The 20,325-nt window shown below is 42.6% G+C and overlaps 1 long non-coding RNA gene across 1 annotated transcript in view; it reads right to left on the bottom strand.

Annotated features, from left to right (window-relative positions):
• Positions 1 to 3,461: 3,461 nt before the first annotated feature.
• LOC139022866 (uncharacterized) overlaps positions 3,462 to 20,325 on the bottom strand; it is a 75,104-nt gene continuing 58,240 nt past the window's right edge. The window contains exon 3 of the long non-coding RNA XR_011473922.1: positions 3,462 to 3,507. This is a non-coding gene — a long non-coding RNA (uncharacterized lncRNA). The remainder of the gene's footprint in view (positions 3,508 to 20,325) is intronic.

Genomic DNA, 20,325 nt, shown 5'->3' with positions numbered 1-20,325 from the left:
GGGACATTCTCAGCACATTTAAGGAACGTTATTTACTTGGAATTTCATTACTTCAACAGAACGTTTCCTTAAACCTTGAACATGGTTACATTTAATGTACATTTTCATTGAATTTCATACTCAGTTCGTATAGTAACTGTATCCACTGGGGAGTGAGTGAGGTGATTGCCATCTAAGAGCCAACATCGTTTTTGCGGCAGTGCTGCCTGCCAGCAGTAATAGTATGTTCTCAAATAATCCGGAATGTTCTCAAATAGTTCAGAGAAGGTTCAGAATCAACGTTCTTCTGTGGGAATTTCAGTACTTTAGCATTATGTTTCCTGCAGGTTTCCTCATGGTTCTATTTAAAGTCATGTTCACAAGTTGTTCCAAGAACGTTAAGAAACAAATGTTCTTCTGTGGGAATTTCAGGAGTTTAGCATAATGTTACCTAAAGGTTTCCTCGTGGTTCTATTTAAAGTCATGTTCTCAAACTGTTCTAAGAACGTTAAGACCGCTTTCCATGAAAACGTTAGTAACGTTCTAAGATTGTTATTTAAAAACATATATTCCACTCTCAGAACGTGAAGAAAACGTTCCATATGAACTACAAGAAAACTTTTGTAATGTTTAGAGAACGTTCTAAAAATTTTAAAACATATAAACTCATCAAAAAAGAAACGTCCTCTCACTGTCAATTGCGTTTATTTTCAGCAAACTTAACATGTGTACATATGTGTATGAACATACGATTCAACAACTGAGACATAAACTGAACAGGTTCCACAGACATGTGACTAACAGAAATGGAATAATGTGTCCCTGAACAAAGGGGGGGTCAAAATCAAAAGTAACAGTCAGTATCTGGTGTGGCCACCAGCTGCATTAAGTACTGCAGTGCATCTCGTCCTCGTGGGCTGCACCAGATTTACCAGTTCTTGCTGTGAGATGTTACCCCACTCTTCCACCAAGGCACCTGCAAGTTCCCAGACATTTCTGGGGGGAATGGCCCTAGCCCTCACCCTCTGATCCAACAGGTGCCAGACGTGCTCAATGGGATTGAGATCCGGGCTCTTCGCTGTCTTGCAGGAAATCACGCACAGAACGAGCAGTATGGCTGGTGGCATTGTCATGCTGGAGGATCATGTCAGGATGAGCCTGCAGGAAGGGTACCACATGAGGGAGGAGGATGTCTTCCCTGTAACGCACAGAGTTGAGATTGCCTGTAATGACAACAAGCTCAGTCCGATGATGCTGTGACACATCGCCCCAGACCATGACGGACCCTCCACCTCCAAATCGATCCCGCTCCAGAGTGCAGGCCTCGGTGTAATGCTCATTCCGTCGACGATAAACGCGAATCCGACCATCACCCCTGATGAGACAAAACCGCGGCTCGTTAGTGAAGAGCACTTTTTGCCAGTCCTGTCTGGTCCAGCGACGGTGGGTTTGTGCCCATAGGTGACATTGTTGCCAGTGATGTCTGGTGAGGACCTGCCTTACAACAGGCCTACAAGCYCTCAGTCCAGCCTCTCTCAGCCTATTGCGGACAGTCTGAGCACTGATGGAGGGATTGTGCATTCCTGGTGAAACTAGGGCAGTTGTTGTTGCCATCCTGTACCTGTCCTGCAGGTGTGATGTTCGGATGTACCAATCCTGTGCAGGTGCTGTTACAYGTGGTCTGCCACTGCGAGGACGATCAGCTGTCTGTCCTGTCTTCCTGTAGCGCTGTCTTAGGCGTCTCACAGTACGAACATTGCAATTTATTGCCCTGGCCACATCTGCAGTCCTCATGCCTCCTTGCAGCATGCCTAAGGCACGTTCATGCAGATGAGCAGGGACCCTGGACATCTTTCTTTTGGTGTCTTTCAGAGTCAGTAGAAAGGCCTCTTTAGTGTCCTAAGTTTTCATAACTGTGACCTTAATTGCCTACCGTCTGTAAGCTGTTCATGTCTTAACGACCGTTCCACAGGTGCATGTTCATTATTTGTTTATGGTTCATTGAACAAGCATGGGAAACTGTGTTAAAACCCTTTACAATGAAGATCTGTGAGGTTATTTGGATTTTTACGAATTATCTTTGAAAGACAGGGTCCTGAAAAAGGGACGTTTCTTTTTTTGCTGAGTTTACATTCGTTCTCAGCATAAACAAAACTCTCTCTCTCCTCTATTTTGCTAAGTGTGTTCAGGTGTGTTGGCCGCKCACACTAATTGGCCAATAATGAGTGCTTGTTTCCTTTGAAATGGGATCTGTTTAAATAGACTAAAATAACCAAATTTGTATGCGTAAAAAAAAACACGGCATGCTAGCTGCATCCTTTAGGCGCATTGGACTAATTCCAAGAATAAATAAATGAAGATTATAGGTTTGAATCTCCCTGATGCTGTGTCACTTTTTTTTTTTTGCATGATTCATGCAGAAGGAAATGAATTTCATGTGTCCTATCTGTGCTTGTAATTTATTATTGAAACATTCTGTGAAAGTTTTAAGGAAGTCATAAAAAGAAACGCCTCAAAGCAACCTATCATTTCCATTCTCAGAGCGTTAATAAAACCTCCTAGGAAAACGTTCAAGGAAYCAGAGTAAAATGTTCTCAGAACTTCCCTGCAACCTACAAATAAACTTTCCCAGAACAGGAGACATTTTCACTTCTGTTCTCAGAACGTTGAAWWWTKTTTACGTTTTACCAGTCAGGAGACGTATGGCTTCATTCCCACAAACAATGTGAAACCAAATACATACATTCCCGTCCGTAGGCATGTCTGAAAGGGTTCTGAGTATACGTAAGTCTGTGTATAATTATTCCTGAGATTGGATGGATTTCCTCAGACGAAACAGAGAGAAGTGAGGCTAGCCAGGCAGGCGATACTGGCAGGGTGAAAAGTCATTCACCCAAGGAGCCTGCAGCTGCACACTGTCAAAACTCCCCTGGCTGGCTGCAACCAGGGACTGTAGGGAGGTACTGTACAGTTCACTCAGATCTGTTGGTCTTTTTTAATACACTCTACCCCAGGGTTTCCCAACTGGCCCGTGGGTGATTTTATTTGCCCCCCCCCAAGTTTTCAGAGAAAAATAAATATAATTTTACAGTATATATATATATATTATTGTTGGTCATAAATGACTAAGTCAGCTTCAAGTGATTTTAATTTCAGAAATCTGCTCCAAAGTATTCCCRCACATAATAGAGAGATATATGTGATTGTATATAAATATAAGCAAGGTTTGAAATGATTATGTTTTAGTCAAATATTATATCTGTTTGGGCTTCTTGCTGTCAATTWGCAGTCTACAAATGATCTGTAATTATGTTCCAGCTCCCTGACCATCCACTCAAGACAAAAATCGTCCCGAGGCTGAATCTAATTGACGATCCCTGGTTTACCCCATGGCACACATCAACATACCCATTAACACACACTGCTGAGGAAGAGAGGCGTTGGAAACACTGAAGGAGCCTCGAAAAAAGAAAGAATATTTACCAGGGTCGCCTTGTCTTCCCAGCCGTCCCCGTTTTCCTGGAGGCCCTAGAAGGATGACAGAGAGAGGAACGGAGATGATTTATTCGTCTGTTTATTCGTTTACTCATTTAACATACAGGTTTGCCTATATTTCCCATTCAATAAAATGATTTGTTTTCGAGTGCAACAGCTGAATTGCATTCAAATAATGCAAGATTTTGTCACCACAGTTTGGGGTTACAGATTCAAAAAACAAACCTATTTCACCGTGTGTAACTTACAGTATACAGCTTCCAGTGGGGAATGATCTGTTTACTTCTCAGATATCTGAACTAGTCAGGAAGTGACCATGTTTGTACAAGTCCGATAAGGTTCTTCCATTACAGAGTATCAGTTGTGTGTAGAGACAGGAGGAGATGGTGAACATGACCTGACAAAACTGGTGCTATGACAATGGGGTTTAACAGATCACTAACTGATGAGGGAGAGAATCTAGGAGGCTGGTAAACTTGGTCAATATCAGAGACTCGGCGTGAGAAAAATTGCCTTTCTGTTTGCCATTCCTGGAGACAGGCTCGGGAATGAGTGTGGAAGCTTCCCCTGGCGGGTTAACCCTGAAGATAAGGGAGATTAGAAAAGGGCTATTTCTGACAGCAGCGACCATGGAACACACACGCGCACGTGTCCCCTCGGCTTTCCCCTGGCTGCATCTGCAGGAAAGGCCCCAGCCCGGCCAACAGTGACATCACATGCAAGCCGTATCGTTAACCCCCACATGGATCAGGGACTGCAGCCATTACACAGTCCACGCAGATCAAACAAGACCAACTGACCCACACTCTCCACAGATATGTTCAACATGCTTTCACCCTGACACACTGGCCCAAGAGTCATAGTCAAACACATGCAACGTATGAGGGCTCAAGAACAAACGACAAGTACGGCATTAATAAAAGCATACTGTGCTAAGATCATATTATTTTACCAAATGCTGCAGCTCACACGCAGCGGGAGGATAGCTACTCTCAGATGACGTGAGCTCAGTATAACTTTTACCAATGGGACGATTCCTTGGACACAATGCACAACTTAGGAGAACTGAACAAAACAGTTTGAATTAACATTAAAATATGAACGTGAATGACTTTGTTGAATAAAACAAAGGGGACAACATGTGCAATTTGCATGCCTATTTGAGCGTTAGACAAATATATCAGCGTTCCAGGAAAAAAGGGAACAGTGTTCCCACACTATTATTGCCAGTTTGCGAGAGGATAGGCCAACATCTTTTAAAACTAGAGTCCTGTTGCAGATCTATGGTGAGTAAACCCTCTACCCCGCCCTCTGTCTGTCTGTCTGAGAAATCATGACACCAAATTCCGTGTAAATCCTATTAARGAGAGAATATGCGGTTTGTACACTAAACKTTGTGTGCGTGATATTGCCCTCTTCAAAACAAATCACAATCAACATCCAGCAAGAGATTTAAATAAACATTTCTAAGAAAAGAGCGCACAGCAGGACACATGTGATTTAACTCTACCCATTGTCACAAAAAACATCATAAAGCACTTTCCCGTGATTCCACAAAATTAGAGAGCTGTATATTTAAGTACACTTTAATCAGAAATAAGCTAGTGTTATCACGGAATACTATGCAAATCCTGATAGTTAACAAAAAAATATTAATATTTTAGACCTATAAAAAAAATAACAGTAGAATGTGTGTGCTGTACATCATTTCACAGGCTAATGAAGATTTTGAAAAAATACATTGCATACCTGTACTATTCTCTCTCTATTTACAGTAAGATAATGAGACTGGTATGGCTATAATTGTAGTGAACACAAAAAATGTCATTTTAAAAATTCATTTTGGTAGCTGACTCTCTCATGATCTTTAGTAGGTATGGAAGAGGTCCAGTAGAAAGGAGGGCGCAAGCACTATCTTAATAGGGAACTTCAATCGCCAGGTACCATAAATTGTGCCAAAGACCCACACCTCTACCAGTGTTGGATTAAAAGCCTTAGCAGTACTGGAATGCTCACATGAATAGAGGGAATTCATAATGAATTCCATGGACATTCATTTAGCAGGTGGTACGTGATAACTTCTTTCATTTTTTACACCACAAAAGAGCTCATACTGTGCTGAGGGTGTGAAAGGAGGAGGAACGAGAAATAACTGGGGTCGACACCCCCATTCACTTGGCATCAAATTCATACCAGACGTGGATTATTGGTGCTTATCCACATCTTAAGATACCACAGTGTAGCTGCAGGATGGACCCAAAGTAAACCTATAGCAGAAATGGCCAACACAGGAAGGAGCTTTTTTTCTGGGCCAAGATTGAGTTTTGAATGGATCTGGCTAAATCCACATGCACATTAACTTTGGAAGAAGAATCAACCTGGCAGAACATTCAAACAAAACAGTATCTTTTGAAGCTTAATTCTATATTGCTAGATAGCCCTAGAGGTAAATATATTAAGAACGAGTCTGATACATAAACCAAAAGCAATTGATAAGAGTACATTTTTAGGGAGCATGTCTGATACAATTTTTTTTGTCACAGTGCAATATTATCTACAGAGAATACTAGAGTTATTGTTAGTTACGGTAAGGGTTATGTTTCATCTTAGACAATCTCTTGGGTCTGTAGAGACAGCGAGGGAGCATCCGTTTCCAGTTCTGTGTCTCTGATCCGAGTCCTGCCTGTAGAAACTGCACATAAAAACAACGCTATACTGTCACACCCTGATCTGTTTCACCTGTCCTTGTGCTCGTCTCCACCCCCTCCAGCTGTCGCCCATCTTCCCCACTTATACTCTGGGTATTTATACCTGTGTCTTCTGTCTGTCTGTGCCAGTTTGTCTTGTTTGTTCAAGTCAACCAGCGGTTTGTCTCAGCCCCTGCTTTTCCCCCCAGTCTCTCTTTTTTCTCGTCCTCCTGGTATTGACCCTTGCCTGTCCTGACGCTGAGCCTGCCTGCTGTCCTGTGCACCTATTCTGGATTACTGACCTCTGCCTGACCTGGGCCTGCCTGCCGTCCTGTACCTTGGCCCCACTACTCTGGATTATCGACCCCTGCCTGCCTTGACCTGTCATTTGCCTGCCCCTGTTGTTGCAATAAACATAGTTACTTCAACACAGTCTGCACTTGGGTCTTACCTGAAACCTGATAGTAAGCAGTAAATCACAACTACAGCCTCTTCTATTTTGGCTGGGATACAAATCGAAGACACATTTGTGTCCTCTCCCTGCCCTTAAATGAGGATATGCACTCCTCATTGGACAAATGGATGACAGTTGACATTGACAACAGTGATTGGCATTACAGTTAAAGTTGAAAGTGTGTTTAGGAACAAGCGAAAATCTTAGTCACTTGAAGATTGAACTTATTCCTCCAAGACGAGTACCCTGATTTTGTTGCTATATAAACCTACTTCTAATGATTGGTCCTCTGTAGCTCAGTTGGTAGAGCATGGTCCTTGCAACGGCAAGATAGYGGATCTTATTCCTGGGACCACMCGTACATAAAATGTGCGCACGCATAAATGTAAGTTGCTTTGGATAAAAGCGCTTGCTAAATGGCATTATTATTTATATTATAAAATGATCCGTTCAGGAGACTATCGAGCTACAGTAAATGAGGCAAAGTTTGAAGATGACAGATAGGGAACATCTAAAACCAGGAAAAGGTTTGATTTAAATGTTTTACAACTGGCCCACGTGACAGAGAGGCAGCAGTAGASTGCTGGCTTTGTTACAGGAGGCATAAAAAAACACCATTAATGGAAGAGAAAATATCCCGTTGTCCAAAATCATCACATTCTCCATTACAATAAGAGAAACACTAGCGACACGTCCAATTTCCGCTTAAAAATAGACTTTAGATCTCAACAGACCATGTTTTCACGCTGGGCTKGTTCTGAAAAGCAATTCTTGCTCATACTAATTGTTACTCTTAAAAAAAATKAATATGCATGATACCTATTGATTATTAAGGAGTATAACTTATGAATGCCTCATGAGCGTAGTTCAACTGTATTACCCTATMAGATCCGAAAATATAGCTTTTTTTAAATCCATTATTTGTAAACAATGTAATTGTAAACAAACACTGTATAACCTCAAAATATGGTTAAAATTATAATTGTGAGTCATAGCTCTAACTATACATTTGAGAGTGGTTACATTTAACCAACCCCATCTCAGAGCTGAAAAACAGTGCAGAGGTTACTGCTTTTTGTTGTTGTCTGAACTGCATATTTCCACATTAAAGAGTGGAATTGAGACAAAACCTATCATTTTATGCTCGTTACAATGTTTGTTTTGGGGTGAATGGTGGAGAGAAATGATTTACTTCCTCGGTGTCACTTTTCTTTCATCCTTAATACAGCAGAAGACAATATTGTTGAACAGCTCCCTATGGTGGAAAAACTGTTTTAAATTGCAAACCCATCTTGTGGTTATGATCTTTAGCTGATGTCACCAGAAAATATATTACACTCCCTGCCAGCCCTAAAGCTCAGAAAGTTTCATATGAAGACACGTTTGGTAATTATTCACTTCTGAAAAAAGCAAAAATATTCTATGCAAATGTTATGCATCAGGCTACATATTTTCCTTCTACAATGTGATGGAAGTTGAAGTCTACACACTACAGGCAGTCTCTACCAAAAGTAAGACTAATAGCTCACAGCACTGCAAAGCAAAACTCTCCAGGTAGCTAGCATAAAGTATGGAACCATGGGTGGAATCAACAGATCCTAGCCCAAATTATATKAATCTAGTGATGACACACAGTACCAGTCAAAMGTTTGGACACACCTACTCATTCAAAAGTTTTTCTTTATCATTACYATTTTCTACATTGTAGAATAATAGTGAAGACATCAACACTATGAAATAGCACATATGTATTCATGTGGTAACTAAAAAAGTGTTAAACAAATCAAAATATATTTAAGATTTTTGATTCTTCAAAGTAGCCACCCTTTGCCCTGATGACAACTTTGCACAGTCCTCTCACCCAGCTTCATGGGGAATGTTTTTCCAACAGTCTTGAAGGAGTTCTCACATACGCTGAGCACTTGTTGGCTGCTTTTACTTYGATCTGCAGTCTAACTCATCCCAAACCATCTCAATTGGGTTGAGGTCGGGTGATTGTGGAGGCCAGGTTATCTGATGCAGCACCATCAGTGAGTCTTGAATTCTAAATAAATCAAAGACAGTGTCGCCAGCAAGCACCCCCACACCATCACACTTCCTCCTCCATGCTTCACGGTGGGAACACACATGCAGAGATCAGCATCAGACACTATTGTAATGTGAACAACAGCCTATTCCTAGCAAAAGCTYTACTTACAGTTTTTCTCAACTGGTTCCTGGAGCACAAAAACTCACACACATTTCCCATAAACACTATTCACCTGTTTCCACGTTTCAATATTCAAAACTCTTTCTGCAAAACCTTACACAAAAGTGGCCAAATAAATCATTCCTTCAGCAAACACATCCTCTCAATATAATTAACTTAAGTCATCACAACCTAAACTCAAAGAGCACACCTTCCTCCAGGTGCAAACACTAAGCCTCAAAATTATTAACACACCTATCAGAATTGCAAGATCAATAAATAGGGTCTAGAGGCATGTCCATGTGCTTTGGGACAATGGATCCTAACAATGCCGAAGTTGCAAGACTACAGAGAGGATGAGGATRAGGAAGAGGATGAGAACGAGGACGACAACAACAACAACAACAAAGACCAGTAATCTCAGATGAAATCYGTGCCACCTTTTAAAATGATAAACTTGGATTAGCTAACACAATTTGCTATTGGAACACAGGAGTGATGGTTGCTGATAATGGGCCTCTGTACGCCTATGTAGATATTCCATTAAAAATCTGCCGTTTCCAGCTACAATAGTCATTTACAACATTAACAATGTCTACACTGTATTTCTGATCAATTCTATGTTATTTTACTGGACAAAAAATTAGTTTTTCTTTCAAAAACAAGGACATTTGTAAGTGACCCCAAACCTTTGAATGGTAGTACTTGAATGAGTACTACGATGCGATAGTAATTTAGACAGGTTACCTTGGCGTTCWTGGGAACAGGGACTATGGTGGTCTGCTTGAAACATRTAGGTATTACAGACTGGGTCAGGGAGAGGTTGAACATATCAGTGAAGACACTTGTCAGCTGGTCAGCATATGCTCTGAGCACGCGTCCTGGTAATCCATCTGGCCCTGCGACCTAGTGAATGTTGACATGTTTAAAGGTCTTGCTCACATCGGCTACGGAGTGATCACACAGTTATCTGGAACAGCTGGTGCTCTCATGTATGGTTCAGTGTTGCTAGCCTCGAAGCGAGCATAAAAGGCATTTAGCTCATCTGGTAGGCTCACGTCACTGGATAGCTCRCGACTAGGTTTCCCTTTGTAATCAATTATATTTTGCAAGCCCTGCCACATCCTGTATTGATACTTTGCCTGTTTAATGGTTCGTTAGAGGGCGTCGCAGGATTTCTTATAAGTGTCCGGATTAGTGTCCCGCTCCTTGAAAGCGGCAGCTCTAGCCTTTAGATCAGTGTGGATGTTGCCTTTAACCCATGCTTCTGGTTGGGATATGATACCTACAGTCACTGTGGGGACGACGTCATTGATGCACTTATTAATGAAGCTGGTGACTGATATGATAAACTCTCAATGCCATCAGAGGATATAGTTATGGTCAGATTTGCAAAATGGAAGGCAAGGGAGAACTTTGTATCCATCTCTGTGTGTGGAGTAAAGGTGATATAGAGCCTCTAGTTACATGCTGGTAGACATTTTTTATTTATTTAACTAGGCAAGTCAGTTAAGAACAAATTCATATTTTCAATGAAGCCTAGGAACAGTGGATTAACTGCCTGTTCAGGGGAAGAACGACAGATTTTTACCTTGTCAGCTCGGGGATTTGAACTTGCAACCTTTCGGTTACTAGTCCAACGCTCTAACCACTAGGCTACCCTGCCGCCACACATGAGGTAATATGGATTTGAGTTTTCCTGAATCAATGTCACTAGCCACTAGGAGCACCGCGTTTAACATATACCGTATATTAAGGTTAATTTGGAATTGTACACATTTGCAGCTAACAGCCGAATTACACCATACAGTGCATTCGGAAATTATTCTGACCCCTCTCAGTTTTTCCACATTCTGTTACGGCACAASCTTATTCTAAAATTGTTTAAATAAATGTGTTTCCTCATCAATCTACACGCAATACCCCATAATGATGGAAAAAAACWGCTTTTTAGAAAGTTTTGCAAAACAGAAATCCCTTATTTACATAAGTATTCAGACCCTTTGCTATGATAATCGAAWTTGAGCCCAGGTGCATCCTGTTTCCATTGATCATCCTTGATATGTTTCTACAACTTGACTGGAGTCCACCTGTGGTAAATTGAATTGATTGGACATGATTTGGAAAGGCACACACCTGTCTATAATAGGTCCCACAGTTGACAGTGCATATCAGAGCAAAAATTAAGCCATGAGGTCAAAGGAATTATCCGTAGGTCTCCGAGACAGGATTGTGTTGAGTTACAGATCTGGGGAAGGGTACCAAAACCAATACCAAAACATTTCTGCAGCATTGAACGTCCCCAAGAACACAGTGGATTCCATMATTCTTAAATGGAAGAAGTTTGGAACCACCAAGACTGTTCCTAGAGCTGGCCGTCTGGCCAAACTGAGCAACTGGGGGAGAAGGGCCTTGGTCAGGAAGGTGACCAGGAACCCGATGGTCACTATGACAGAGCTCCAGAGTTCCTTCCTTCCAGATGGACAACAATCTCTGCAGCACTCCACCAATCAGGCCTTTATGGTAGAGTGGCCAGACGGAAGACACTTCTCAGTAAAATGCGCAGTACATCCCGCTTGGAGTTTGCCAAAGGGCAAGATCCACCAGATCTTCTCAGACCATGAGAAACAAGATTCTCTGGTCTGATGAAACCAAGTTTGAACTTTTTGGCCTGAATGCCAAGCGTCACATCTGGACGAAACCTGGCACCATCCCTATGGTTAATCATGGTGGTGGCAGCATCATGCTGTGGGGATGTTTTTCAGCGGCAGGGACTGGGAGAATAGTCAGGATCGAGGAAAAGATGATAGGAGCAAAGTACAGAGAGATCCTTGATGAAATTATTCTCCGGAGCACTCAGGACCTAAGGCTGGGACGATTGTTCACCTTCCAACAGGACAATGACCCTAAGCACACAACCAAGACAACGCAGGAGTGGCTTCGGGACAAGTCTCTGAATGTCTTTGAGTGGCCCAGCCAGAGCCCGGACTTGAACCCGAACTAACATCTCTGGAGAGACCTGAAAATAGCTGTGCAGCGACGCTCCCCATCCAACCAGATCTTCTCAGAGCTTGAGAGGATCTGCAGAGAAGAATGGGAGAAACTTTCCAAATACAGGTGTGCCAAGCTTGAAGCATCATACCCAAGAAGACTCAAAGGTGCTTYAACAAAGTACTGAATAATCGGTCTGAATACTTATGTAAATGTGACATTGAATTTTTTTGGCAAAAATGTCTATAAACCTGTTTTTGCTTTGTCATTATGGGTTATTGTGTGTATATTGATGAGGGGGGGGAAAACTATTTAATACATTTTAGAAGAAGGCTGTAACATTACAAAATGTGGAAAAAGTCAAGGGGTCTGAATACTATCCGAATGCACTGTAAGTAATTCAATAAAATCTAATAAAACATATGAGATGTAGTATACAATATTACAGTTAAGCAGCATTAAGTAGTCTCACACAGTAGGTCTGTTGTAGTGTCTGTCAGTCCGAGTATGGGGAAGGTTCAGTTTGTGACTGGACCGGGTAGATCTGCCACTGACATCGCTTCTCGTCTGAGGCAGCCATTTGTTGCAATCCTGGGATTTTGCAAGCTTCTGGGCAAAGGATCCGCAGACGTGGGCACGGAGGGCCTCCAAGGACTGCAAGCCCAGGTCATTGCATGCAGAGTCATAGGAGGTGTAGGTGGGGCCCATGATGATTTTGGTTGCACATTGTTGGATCTTCTCAAGTTGTTTGTGATTGGTGGGCTGTGAGACCTGAGTGCCATACTAGAGCGGCATACTCGAACACTGGACGGATAAAGCAGGTGTAGACTGTCAGAAGGTCTTACGGGGGAAGGTTTAAGTGGCAAAAATAGTTCATCATAAAGAGCCTTCGGTTCCCTTTGGTGGTAATGTCGGAGATGTTTGTGTWCCATTTTATGTTGGCTTGAAATGTCACACAGAGTGCTTTGGCACTGGACAGCACCTCAAATGTGTGGCTGGAGACGGATAATGTCAGAGGTGGGTCAAGATTGTGACCGAAACAGGTGTACATGACTTTGCACTTTGTTGGGTTGAGCTTAATCTTGTTTTGTTCTGACTAGTCGGCTAGTTGGTTGAGGTCCTGCTGTATGGYGGAAGTGTCACATATATGTCTTGATTCAATTAGGTTCAGGTCATCCACCAAGGCCCAGGAGTTGGATAGGGTTCCTTCTGATGCACCATTGACGTGAGCCACGAATAGAATTGGACCAAGCCATGTGCCCTGGGGGAGGCCACAGGAGAKTTCTTGGGCCTGGGATAGAGTCTCATRGTATCTTGTCACCTGGCTTTGGCCGGAATGAAAGTTGCAAATCCATGGCGTGATCTCTGGYTGGACAGATAATTGAAAAAGGTGTTTCACTGCAATGGTGTCATCCACAAGATCAAAGGCCGTGCTGTAGTCTGTCAGGACCCATGTGTTGGAGGTGCCTCTGGTGTCTGCTGTTCTGTACAGCTGGTCTGYCATGCTTGCAAGGCAGTTGTAACATGCTCCATCACTTAATGGGTTTCAGAACTTGGCTAAACCTCTGGTCATCTAGGTTTTAAAACCTGCACTGTACTATAAGGCGAATTACCCCCACACCCTCCTCAAACTCCCCTCAAAATGTGTTTTGGATTATTTACCAGGGGAAAGATATTCCTAAATAGATTTCCTTTCATATTTGATCTGTGGCTTTTTAATCAGTAACATTTTCCTGCTAGCTTCAYAGGCAAATAAGCCTTTTGAGTGCCAATGTAAGTCCATACTGTACTTCTCACACAAATGAAAAAGGACTTTGATTTTTCACCCTTTATCAACAACTTTAAGGTTTAAGGTTTAAAACCGTTCTACCCACCTACAAGAGYGGTCTATATTCATTCAGCTCCTTAGCTCCAGGAATGGCAGAGTGATGGCTAGAGTGTATTCTCTGGCATGATCAGACATAAAGGTTTAAAAATGAATAACAASTATTAGGCAGGAATACAGCAGGGGTCTTCTACCTGGCAAGCACAGACACCAAAAGMGACTATAATTCAGATTTTAAGATTATGATCACATTACATTACTATGTTTTTCAAAGCATACTTTATGAGGTCTGCAAAGAGTGAATGTATTTTTGTTACAGTTAAGAAAAGGACATAAAGGTAATAATAGGATTATAGTATATGTACAGTCTATTAGATTGGGGGGTATGTGATGCCTAACATACTAGAAGGACCAAAAGACCTATGGTATTATTAGCAGACTACATCTGGATGGTGTACAGATGAGAGACAACAGTATCCAGAACCAACATCTATTCCCACATAGTGAGAGATGACGGTCTTCATCATTCACCACTGCATATTAAATTTGACATCAAACCAAATATGAGGATTTGTGTGTCTGTTAAATAAAACCAGTCAGCAGAATCAAACACTAAACCTTGSCCATAATTGAAGCCATGGGCGATGGCAGTTTTATCCATTCAGCTGACGTATTTGTGTTTTTGACTCAAAACCAACTCAAATGYCTAGGCATCATGAAGCTTTAGAGGTATGTTCATCTTTCTTTACAACATATTCTATTGTACTCCCTGAAACATATTTGTGAGAGACTATAAATGTGAGGCATTCTTTTCTCAATTTTTTCAAGATTGAAGATTCAGAAGACACACATCAGGACGCGTATACATGCTGTGTTGCCCTGAGGCTGAGAGGAAAATGTGCCATTTTATAGCTAACCTCATGCTATTCTACACATTTTGCAATGAGGCTGAGCGAATTTTGCATTTTAAAGCTAATTTCCTACTATTCTACACATTTTGCCATGAGAGGAAATATTGCAGTTTTACAGATAATTTCTTGTAATTCGAAACACTTTTGTCGTGGCTTATGACATGTTCAGATTCTATCTGGTGGGGGGAGGTTGGGGGCCCCCAGAGCCAGTTGCCTGCCCCCCCCACCCGCAATGCGGGTGTGTGTGGTACGCCAGTGAGAAAGTCTTAATGAAGATTTACATTGACACATACAGCATCATAATCAACATTGACATTTTCAGTACTTTGTGCAGTCCTTAAAACTCATCTGGGGACTTCTACTATGCTAAGGCACAGAAAAATCAGTTGCTGGTATTAACGATACACTGGATGGAAATAACATAGAAATGAGCACAAATCTTTCTTCTAAGGCCATAGGCCTGATGGGTAGAATGTGAAATCATGGTGTAATTATCTATAGAGGAGCATGGCAGCCCACAGTCAAATAGTTTAATGGAGTTCCACAAAGAGACCACTCTGTGCACCAGATGGGCTCTGTAAAGAAACCTGGAATGCATCTTGGCCTCTCATGTGGACCAGTACAGCCAATTTTTCTTACAAAATTAAGGAGAAGCGAGAGAGAGAGAGAGAGAGAGAGAGAGAAAGAGTGAGAGAGAGAGAGTGAGAGAGAGCTAGTTACAGTTGAAGTCGGAAGTTTACATACACTTAGGTTGGAGTCATTAAAACAAATTTTTCAACCACTCCACAAATTTCTTGTTAACAAACTATGGTTTTTGCAAGTCGGTTAGGACATCTACTTTGTGCATGACACAAGTAATTTTTCCAACAATTGTTTTCAGACAGATTATTTCACTTATAATTCACTGTATCACAATTCTAGTGGGTCAGAAGTTTACATACACTAAGTTGACTGTGCCTTTAAACAGCTTGGAAAATTCCAGAAAATGATGTCATGGCTTTAGAAGCTTCTGATAGAATAATTGACATCATTTGAGTCATTTGGAGGTGTACCTGTGGATGTATTTCAAGGCCTACCTTCAAACTCAGTGCCTCTTTGCTTGACATGGGAAAATCAAAAGAAATCAGCCAAGACCTCCGGAAATAAATTGTGACCTCTTCCTTGGGAGCAATTTCCAAACGCCTGAAGGTACCACGTTCATCTGTACAAACAACAGCACGCAAAGTATAAACACCATGGGACCATGCAGCTGTCATACCGTCAGGAAGGAGACTCGTTCTGTCTCCTAGAGATGAACATAAATTGGTCGAAATGTGCAAATCATCCCAGAACAACAGCAAAGGACCTTGTGAAGATGCTGGAGGAAACGGGTACAAAATATCTATATCCACAGTAAAACGAGTCCTATATCGACATAACCTGAAAGGCGCTCAGCAAGGAAGAAGCCACTGCTCCAAAACTGCCATAAAAAATGCCAGACTACGGTTGCAACTGCACATGGGGACAAAGATCGTACTTTTTGGAGAAATGTCCTCTGGTCTGATGAAACAAAAATAGAACTGTTGGCCATTATGAGACAATTGTATACAGTATTTGGAGGAAAAGGGGATGCTTGCAAGCCGAAGAACACCATCCCAACCGTCAAGCACGAGGTGGCAGCATCATGTGTGGGTGTGCTCTTGCTGCAGGAGGACTGGTGCACTTCACAAAATATATGGCATCATGAGGGAGGAAAATTATGTGGATTATTGAAGCACAATCTCAAGACATCAGTCAGGAAATTAAAGCTTGGTCGCAATGGTCTTCCAAATGGACAATGACCTCAAGCATACTTCCAAAGGGTGCAAAATGGCTTAAGGACATCAAAGTCAAGGTATTGGATGCATCACAAGCCCTGACTCATCCCATAGACCAATTTTGTGGGTAGAACTGAAAAAGCGTGTGCAAGCAAGGAGGCCTAGAAACCTGACTCAGTTACACCAGCTCTGTCAGGAGGAAGGGGCCAAAATTCACCCAACTTATTGTGGGAAGCTTGTGGAAGGCTACCCGAAACGTTTGACCCAAGTTAAACAATTTAAAGGCAATGCTACCAAATACTAATTAAGTGTATGTAAACTTCTGACCCACTGGGAATGTGATGAAAGAAATAAAAGCTGAAATAAATAATTCTCTACTATTATTCAGACATTTCACATTCTTAAAATAAAGTGGTTATCCTAACTGCCCTAAGACAGGGAATTTTTACTTGGATTAAATGTCAGGAATTGTGAAAAACTGAGTATAAATGTATTTGACTAAGGTGTATGTAAACTTCCGACTTCAACTGTATATTTTGTATTTTTTTCACTTACTTAGCTAGGGAATGCAGCTAGCTAGTTTAGCCTACTCAAACACCCGGCTCAAACAGAGAAGGATGCTATGTTACCTAGCTGGCTATGGCTATCCAACACTGGAACTCCTCATAGTCAAGGTAAGCTTTTGGTTTTATACATTTACTGCCACCGGGGCCCGCCGGTGTATCTGCTAAACTGCTTGATAACTGTACACTGTACTGCATGATTGTAGTGGGTTTACTAATGTGTTAGTTCTAGTAGCTACAGTATGTTGACTTGACATTAGCTAATATGGTGACAACGATGTAGGCTGTGTATAGCGGTTATGATATGTTTTTTCACCTGGGCACAGACAGCCGATGTGTTGTGCACTAAAGTCTACAAGCGAAGGGAAAAGGTAAGAGGAGTAGAGCGCGTAGATGCGAGAAGGAATTATCCAATGATCAAAGGGATCATGCTGTTTGTACGTAGCTGCTATGAAAGTGAACTGTGTTTGCGTGTGATCAGGGGTGTATTCATTCCATCGATTCTGTTGAAAAACATTTCTTAAATGGAAGTAAACGGAACGAGGATAAACATACTTGAATTTGTCTAATAGAAACTCTTGTTTGCAACTGTTAGACTAATGATTAGACTAGATCAGATCAGCTAGATGCAGGCAAGATTGTGCAAGGCGGTATTGAATGTGTCAATGTCTGTCACCTTGATGACTCAAACTTTTATTCACAGACTGGGTTGTAGCAACCTCATTATGGGTATAGGGAAAATTGGAGTATCATTTGGAGCCTAAACCTATCAATGTTACATTGAGCTGGGTGAATGGAATGACAGTCATCCAATATATGCTGCATTAGAAATAAGGCCCTGCTCATAAAAAAAGGATCGCCCTCCCTCATCTTAAACGGAACTGACCGCCTCTGCCCTCCACTCACGGACAGGCACCCGTGTGTGCAAGAAGTGTTGATGTCTGAACGCGTACTTCATCTTTCGCATGTGTTTTAATGCATTATACGTAGACAACAGGACCATGGTTGCATTGGAATAGGCTTCCACAGAAGACTGTGAAAGCTTTGACTGTGTCAGCGTGCCTGCGTATGTGTGCGTGACTTGCATTTGCCTATATTCATTCCTGATCTGTTTTCTTTCACAGTGTATATACTGAACGATGCTAGAATAAACATTCAAATAGTGATCTAAGATAAAATATTTGCGAACAGGATATCGTTTGCTGATGCCCCTAAATTCCATTATACTAGAACAAAATGGATTCTCAGAGGCCTCTCAGATTCAGGTTGTTTTCAGGGTGCCGGTAAAGGCTGTTGCCTTAACCTTCTCAAGACCATTTACTTCAACCGTGTTTAGCTGATTCAGAAGCTAGCTCAATACCTAAATGTACATCAATTTCCATTCTTATCAGTGGTCTTGTTATAACATTCAGAAGTGAGGTTAAACCCACAGTGGTCTCAGTGGTACTCCCTCAGACTARTGACGAATGTACTGAACTCAAGGTGAGATTACTCTGGCAGTGTGATATACAGGTCACATGAATGACTGCTATGGGTCTGATACTGAGAGGAAATATCGGTGTCAGCTCCTAAAGTAGAGGGGCTGTAGAGGGGCTGCCTGGTATAGAGGTCCTGGATGGCAGGAAGCTTGATGTACTGGGCCGTTCGCACTACCCTCTGGTAGTGCCTTGTGGTCGGTGGCCGAGCATTTGCCATACCAGGCAGTGATGCAACCAGTCAGGATGCTCTCGATGGTGCAGCTGTAGAACCTTTTGAAGATCTGAGGATCCATGCCAAATCTTTTCAGTCTCCTGAGGGGGAATAGGTTTTGTCGTGCCCGCTTCACGACTGTCWTGGYGTGCTTGGACCATGWTAGTTAGTTGGTGATGTGGACACCAAGGAACTTGAAGCTCTCAACCTGCTCCACTGCAGCCCCGTCGATGAGAATGGGGGYGTGCTCAGTCCTCCTTTTCTTGTAGTCCACAATCATCTCCTTTGTCTTGATCAYGTTGAGGGAGAGATTGTTGTCCTGGCACCACACGGCCAGGTCTCTGACCTCCTCCCTATAGCCTGTCTCGTCGTTGTCAGTGATCAGGCCTACCCCTGTTGTGTCATCGGCAAATTTAATGATGGTGTTGGAGTCGTGCCTGGCCATGCAGTCATGAGTGAACAGGGAGTACAGAAGGGAGCTGAGCACGCACCCCTGAGGGGCCCCTGTGTTGAGGATCAGCGTGGGGGATGTGTTGTTACTTACCCTTACCACCTGGGGGCGGCTCGTCAGGAAGTCCAGGATCCAGTTGCAGAGGGAGGTGTTTAGTCCCAGGGTCCTTAGCTTATTGATGAGCTTTGAGAGCACTATGTGTTGAACGCTGAGATGTAGTCAATGAATAGCATTCTCACATAGGTGTTCCTTTTGTCCACGTGGGAAAGGGCAGTGTGGAGTGAAATAGCGACTGCATCATCTGTGGATCTGTTGGGGTGGTATRCAAATTGGAGTGGGTATAATGGTTTCTGGGATGATGGTGCTGATGTGAGCCATGACCAGCCTTTCAAAGCACTTCATGGCTACAGACGTGAGTGCTACAGGTCGGTAGTCATTTAGGCAGGTTACCTTAGTGTTCTTTGTCACAGGCACTATGGTGGTCTGCTTAAAACTTGTTGGTATTACAGACTCGGACAGGGAGAGGTTGAAAATGTCAGTGAAGACACTTGCTAGTTGGTCAGCGCATGCTCACAGTACACGTCCTGGTAATCCGTCTGGCCCTGCGGCCTTGTGAATGTTGACCTGTCTAAAGGTCTTACNACTTGCTAGTTGGTCAGCGCATGCTCACAGTACACGTCCTGGTAATCCGTCTGGCCCTGCGGCCTTGTGAATGTTGACCTGTCTAAAGGTCTTACATCGGCTGATCACACAGTCTTCCGGTACAGCTGGTGCTCTCATGCGTGTTTCAGTGTTATTTGCCTCAAAGCAAGCATAGAAGTAGTTTAGTTCGTCCAGTAGGCTTGTGTCACTGGGCAGCTCTCGGCTGTGCTTCCCTTTGTAGTCTGTAATGGTTTGCAGGCCCTGCCACATCCGACGGGTATCAGAGCCGGTGTGGTACGATTCGATCTTAGTCCTGTATTGATGCTTTGACTGTTTGATGGTTCGTCGGAGGGCATAGCAGGATTTCTTATAAGCTTCCGGGGTTAGAGTCCCGCTCCTTGAAAGCGGCAGCTCTAGCTTTTAACTCAGTGCGGATGCTGCCTGTAATCCATGGCTTCTGGTTGGGGTATGTACATACGGTCACTGTGAGGACGACGTCATCGATGCACTTATTGATGAAGCCAATGACAGATGTGGTGTACTCCTCAATGCCATTGGAGGAATCCCGGAACATATTCCAGTCTTTGCTAGCAAAACAGTCCTGTAGCTTAGCRTCTGCTTCATCTGACCACTTTTTAATTGATCTAGTCACCG

Source organism: Salvelinus sp. IW2-2015, linkage group LG23 (genome assembly GCF_002910315.2).
Source record: "Salvelinus sp. IW2-2015 linkage group LG23, ASM291031v2, whole genome shotgun sequence".
NCBI lineage: Eukaryota > Metazoa > Chordata > Actinopteri > Salmoniformes > Salmonidae > Salvelinus > Salvelinus sp. IW2-2015.
The sequence above is the reverse complement of the archived record's forward strand: the minus strand, read 5'-3'. Positions and strand labels throughout refer to the sequence as shown.